Here is a 6,273-nt window from a genome sequence, read left to right as displayed (position 1 = left end):
TCAACATGCAAAAATCAATTTTCAACTGTATTTCTGTATAAAAGCAATGAACAATTAGAAACCAAAATTTAAAAAACAATACCACTCACAATAGCTGTTTTTTAAAAATGAAATACTTAGGTAGAAATCCAACAAAATATGAACAGGATCTCTGTAATGCTGGTGTTCGAGGCCAGGCAGGTTCACATTGGATTTGGGCAGAGGGTAGATGAACTGTGGAGCCAGAAAGTGCTAGGCCATTCCCATTTATTAGATTCTCGCAATGGCAGGGGGAAAAACAGGCAGGAAGGCAAACAGGCAGGCAAGTGATCTGCCTAATGGTCCCTCACAGTAGTGAGCAAGCAATCCGCACCAAGAGAAAGCACCCATTGCCTTACATAGACTATACACACAAGGCTCTGCCACGTGTTCATGTACTAATCATGCAAAGTGCAAGCAAGCAAGCATAATACAGCTGTTTTCCCAAAAATATCTATGCTGAGAAACCATTCTAAGACCAAGAGATTACGGGATAGATCATGATCCATAAATCTCGTTAGATTCCAATCCCTTGCAGTTCTCATGATGTTCCTTTCACTCATCGTAGAGGAGAAGGTTCAAGACACTTCTTTATGGTTAGCCATGATAAAAGCATGTGCCTATTATTAAGTTCCACTGAGCACTAAAAATATGTCCATTGTTTGTGTTAGCTTTTATCCAAATTGAAAGAGGAAAAATATTGCCCAGAACCACATAATATCTCAACTACACACACACACACACACACACACACACACACACACACACACCCCTACCCACTGGGAATTCTTTGACAGACAGGATTTCATAAAACTTACCAAGTTTTTATTACAGAGATTTTTGCCACCATCAAACTTTAAAACAGAGTCGCTGGGTAGTTAGATGAGAGTGCATGAAAAGCAGCAATTGCTTCATCTACAGCAGGGGTCCCCAAACTGCGGCCCCCTGAGGCCATTTATCCGGCCCTCGCCGCACTTCCGGAAGGGGTACCTCTTTCATTGGTGGTCAGTGAGAGACGCAAAGCATGGCATTGCTCACATACAGTACTACTTCCAGTGACGTGGGATGCACACCTCACGGCTCCGGAAGCACGTCACATCACTTGTTACATCTAGCAGTGACAAATATGGAACCAGACATTGACCATCTCATTAGCCAAAAGCAGGCCCATAGTTCCCATTGAAATACTGGTCAGTTTATTGATTTAAATTTACTTGTTCTTTACTTTAAATATTGTATTTGTTCCTGTTTTGTTTTTTTTACTTTAAAATAAGATATGTGCAGTGTGCACAGGGATTTGTTCATAGTTTTTTTTATAGTCTGGCCCTCCAATAGTCTGAGGGACAGTGAACTGGCCCCCTGTGTAAAAAGTTTGGGGACCCCCTGATCTACAGGGATTGTTCTTTCAAAAAATACTGGTTGAGCCTGACCAGGTGGTGGCACAGCAGATAGAGCATTGGACTGGGATGCCGAGGACCCAGGTTCGAGACCCTGAGGTCACCAGCTTAAGCGCGGGCTTATCTGGTTTGAGCAAAAGCTCACCAGCGTGGACCAAAGGTCGCTGGCTCGAGCAAGAGGTTACTCAGTCTGCTGAAGGCCCGCGGTCAAGGCACATATGAGAAAGCAATCAATGAACAACTAAGGTGTCGCAATACGCAACGAAAAACTAATGATTGATGCTTCTCATCTCTCCATTCCTGTCTGTCTATCCCTCTCTCTGACTCTCTCTCTGTCTCTGAAAAAAAAAAAAAATACTGGTTGAGGATCTATCACATACTTTTCCAGGGAGGGGAAACATAGTTGTAGTCCCTCTCTTAAGGAGCTACTAGTCTAGTGGTGAATACAGAGATTAAACAAATACAGAAAACTAAATACCCAAGAAATAGTGAGGAGAAAATTTCTGATTTAGGAAGGAGTAGATCTAACCCCCCTCCCTCAAGATATCTCAAATGGCTCCTCAGCATGTTTTAACCATATTCCCTTTATCAGTCATTTAGTAAGAAAAAAAGTAATTCAAGTTGGGGAGGGACAGGAAGAGAACAAGTGCCAATCATCTGGCCCCATAACACTCACAGTATCTCTCTTTTGGAGTGGATTATTAAGTGAAAGAAATGAAGAAAGCGATGAGCTCCATCTAGTGGCCAATATTTTTATTTCTCTTCACAGCACTTGATCACGACCTTTTATCACCAGTTTGTTCATATTTATTGCCTGTCTCCTCCACTAGAATATAAGCTCCATGTGGGCAGAAACATTGCCTATTTTGTTCATTGTGGACTCAGATGTTTAGAATGGTTCCTGGCACATAATAAACCACACAATAAATACTTTTAAGCATATGAGTGAACATCTTACATGAACAGTTTATCTTCCCAGTACCACTCCTGATGCTTCTCCATAAAACTTTAACGTTTGATTATTTAATGTCATATTGAGGAGTACAGGAATTTGACAGTTATTTAAATTCTTGTACTATTTAGAGTAGAATATTCTCCCTCTCTGTCTCAAAAACATTTTCATCATTATTCCTTCTTTATAAACCTAGAGAACGTGATGTTGATTTTTGCTCCTGCCATTGCTCTAGGGACTTTCCTGACATAAGCCCAGAGTCCTGACCAGTGGCAGTGCTGAGAGGACATTGCAGGCTATGATAAATTGAAGAAGCAAAGGGCAGTCACCATTGAAACCCTCCAGGAGCAGAGAACCTACATAGGCTTGTGAGAACAAAAACAATAAGAAGAGTGACAGTGGCAACAAAATTATAGAAGTTATCAAGCAAATGGGCCGATTTAAATAAGCTGAATCCGAACAGTCATGAAGAAAGCCAAAAATAAAACTCGACTTACACCCCCCCCCCCCCGAACTCTCCTGAGGTCCAGGACCGCTGGTCTGCCATAGCTCCACCAATTGGCCCCCCTTCACCTCAGCAGGAGAGGAGCAGTTTATAGTCTGTAGAGGGTACACAGAGATAAAGATTAACTGGAAGCGAACATAATCAGACGGGAGGGTCTATGGGAGGAGCTAGGGCTTATGGGGAAGTTCTCACCTGCTATCATAACTGTGAGAATACTGGAAGAACTTTATGTTTATAGTAAGCCCGTATGGTTCAAACATCCCCTGCCCTTAACTTCCTTTCCCTTTGTATTAATAACCCTGCATCCTGGCACTCAGGCCAGAGTACGCATGTGGCTTGCCATGTCTGAATGCACTGGGTTGCAACCCTCTCTTTTTCCTGAATAAATCCTTTTTGGTGACAAAATATCTAGTCAGTATTATTTTTCAGTGAACACCAGGTACAGTTGATAGTGGAGGGGAAGTGCTGAAATAGAAGAAATAAGTGAATGTTAGCATAATGATCTTTAGCCCTCTTTCTCTCCACTGCCACCTCCCTAGTACCTGGCAACATCATCTCTCACTCTAACAACCTCCTAACCTTCCTGCTTCTGTTCTTGCCTATGCACAAGTCTCACCTCCAAAGCAGCTAAACTATCTTCTTAATTTTTAATTAAGATCACATTAGCCTTGCGTGCCGGGTTGATCCCGGTCGGGCGCATGCGGGAGTCTGTCTGACTGTCTCTCCCCGTTTCCAGCTTCAGAAAAAGAAAAAAAAATAAAAAAAGAAAAAAAAGAAAAAAGATCACATTAGCCTGACCAGGTGGTGGCGCAGTGGATAGAGCTTCGGACTGGGATGCAGAGGGCCCAGGTTCAAGACCCCGAGGTCGCCAGCTTGAGCATGGGCTCATCTGGTTTGAGCAAAGCTCACCAGCTTGGACCCAAGGTCACTGGCTTGAGCAAGAGGTTACTTGCTGTAGCCTCCCGGTCAAGGCACATATGAGAAAGCAATCAATGAACAACTAAGGTGTCGCAACGAAAAACTAATGATTGATGCTTCTCATCTCTCTCCGTTCCTGTCTGTCTGTCCCTATCTATCCCTCTCTCTAACTCCCTCTCTGTCTCTGTAAAAAAAAAAAAAAAGATCACATTATTCTTCTACTAAAGATGTCCAATGGCTGCTTCAGAATAAAATCTAAACTACCTACTGTGGTCTTCAAGACTGCATGACCTGGCCCCTGCCTTCCTCTCCATCCTAGTCTGGAAGCACTCCCACTGTGTCACTATGTTTTAGACATACATATGGTCTCTTTCTTAGTCCTTGAACATGCCAAGATTCTTCCCATTTAAGGGCCTTTTCAACTGCTGCTTTCCTTTCCAGAATTTGTTTTTTCCGAAGGTTGCTTCTTCATCATTCAATTCTAGGTTGATATATCAGCTCCTGGAAAGAAGGAAAGAAGGAAAGGAAGGAAGGAAGTAGAGAAGAAAGGAAGGGAGGGAGGGAAGGAAAGAGGGAGGGAAGAAGGGAAGGAGAGAGAGAAGGAGGGAAAGAAGGAGGGAGGGAAGGAGGGAGAAGGGAAGAAAGAAAAGAAAGAAAAGAAAGAAAAGAAAGAAAAGAAAGAAAGAAAGAAAGAAAGAAAGAAAGAAAGAAAGAAAGAAAGAAAGCCTTTCCCAACCATCTGCTGTCTCCACCCCTCATATTTCTGTCATAGTACTTATCAACCCTTGAAGTCATTATATATATTTACTTAGTTATTGTTTCTCCCTCTGTAAGGTTTAAGACACACACTTTCTATGCTTCATTTTTCCCAATAGCCTCAGCACCTATGTACTCATTGTATTTGTTCAATGTGAGAAGCAGAAAAGCAGAAGCTGGCATCAGGAACTGAACTTACATCTTTACATCTTCAGTGTTGTTAGGAGCAAGCCATGGTGTGTCCCCTATAAAACACAACAACCTGACAGAACACCAGCATCAAAGTCACTCTGTGACCCTGATGAAGTGAGACCACACACAAGATCCCTTCATAATCTTGCCTAAACACATATAAAAACAAGATCACTTTGCAACTACAAAAATACCAAATTTCCTCCTCTCCCAGCTAGTAAAACTGTTACTTCTCTACCAATTACAGATTTAGCCTTAAAATTTTCCTCCCTTCTTCTGCATAAACTGTATGATACCCAATCTTAGAATTGCCCCACATCTTGAGAGCACCCAAAATAGAGTGTCCATTTTTTTTTTTGAATCCTCTCTGAAAATCACCTAATACAAGCCTAAAACCTATAAGTCATTCCTAATACTGTTATTAAAATGACCCGCCTGACCTGTGGTGGTGCAGTGGATAAAGCGTCGACCTGGAAATGCTGAGGTCGCCGGTTCGAAACCCTGGGCTTGCCTGGTCAAGGCACATATGGGAGTTGATGCTTCCAGCTCCTCCCCCCTCCTCTCTCTCTCTCTCTCTCTCTCTCTCTCTGTCTGTCTCTCCCTCTCCTCTCTAAAATGAATAAATAAATAAAATAAATAAAAAATAAATAAAATAAAAAAATGACCCACCTCTGCCCAAGGTGTGTGCTCTCCCTCACTGCAATGACTAAGAAAACCAACTTTCTGACTATAGGTGTATTCTTGGTGGTCTTTTTGGGTGGAGATTATTGACTAAAGAATGCCCTTCACAACAGCTCAAAATCTAGGGGTAGATTATGTATCGTACACAGTAATTTCTCCATTCACCGAATCATCTTCTGAACCTCCTTGTACTAGTTGAACAGTGCATTTCTTCAAAGATGATCTGAACGCTCTCCTCTAGGCCTGAGTATCAATGATACTGCCTCACCCACTACACCTATCCTCTCAACTTCTTAAGATAGGAGGGAAAGAAAATGTAATTATGTAACTCCATTCTGACCGAAGCTCTCCGTTCGCCTAATACCGCCTTCCTCAAAGGAGTATGTCCTGGTGTTCCTTTTTCTCTTAGCCGATTTTCCTTTTTCATTTTTGAAGTGTTAATTTATGTTCCTCCTAGGTCTCACACCCCCCTTTCATTCTCAGTTCTTTGATCAAACTAATTTTACTGTTCAGGAACGTTAAATTTCTCTCTGTATTTTTCCCCCTCATCCCATCACGGGTGATAAGTACATCTTTTTGCACATTCTCTTTAGCCTTGCCCTCTCTCTAGCAGCTTCCAACATTATTCTTACTACATTATTACTTCCAGCATAACTCTTAGGCTGTCTCCTCGCGTAAGCGTTGTGGCCTCATAGTTTGCCTTTCCGCCAAATCGATCCCCATTTTATAACCCGCCCCAACCCAATCAGTCACAAACATCCAATTAGAGGCCTGGGTGGCAACTTCACACCCAATCCGTGGCCATATCTAAACCCCGCCCCATCCCGCCGCTTTACTTTGACTCGCCTGGATCC

Source organism: Saccopteryx leptura, chromosome 3, assembly GCF_036850995.1.
Source record: "Saccopteryx leptura isolate mSacLep1 chromosome 3, mSacLep1_pri_phased_curated, whole genome shotgun sequence".
In the NCBI taxonomy this organism is placed as follows: domain Eukaryota; kingdom Metazoa; phylum Chordata; class Mammalia; order Chiroptera; family Emballonuridae; genus Saccopteryx; species Saccopteryx leptura.
Note: the sequence above shows the minus strand (reverse complement) of the source record.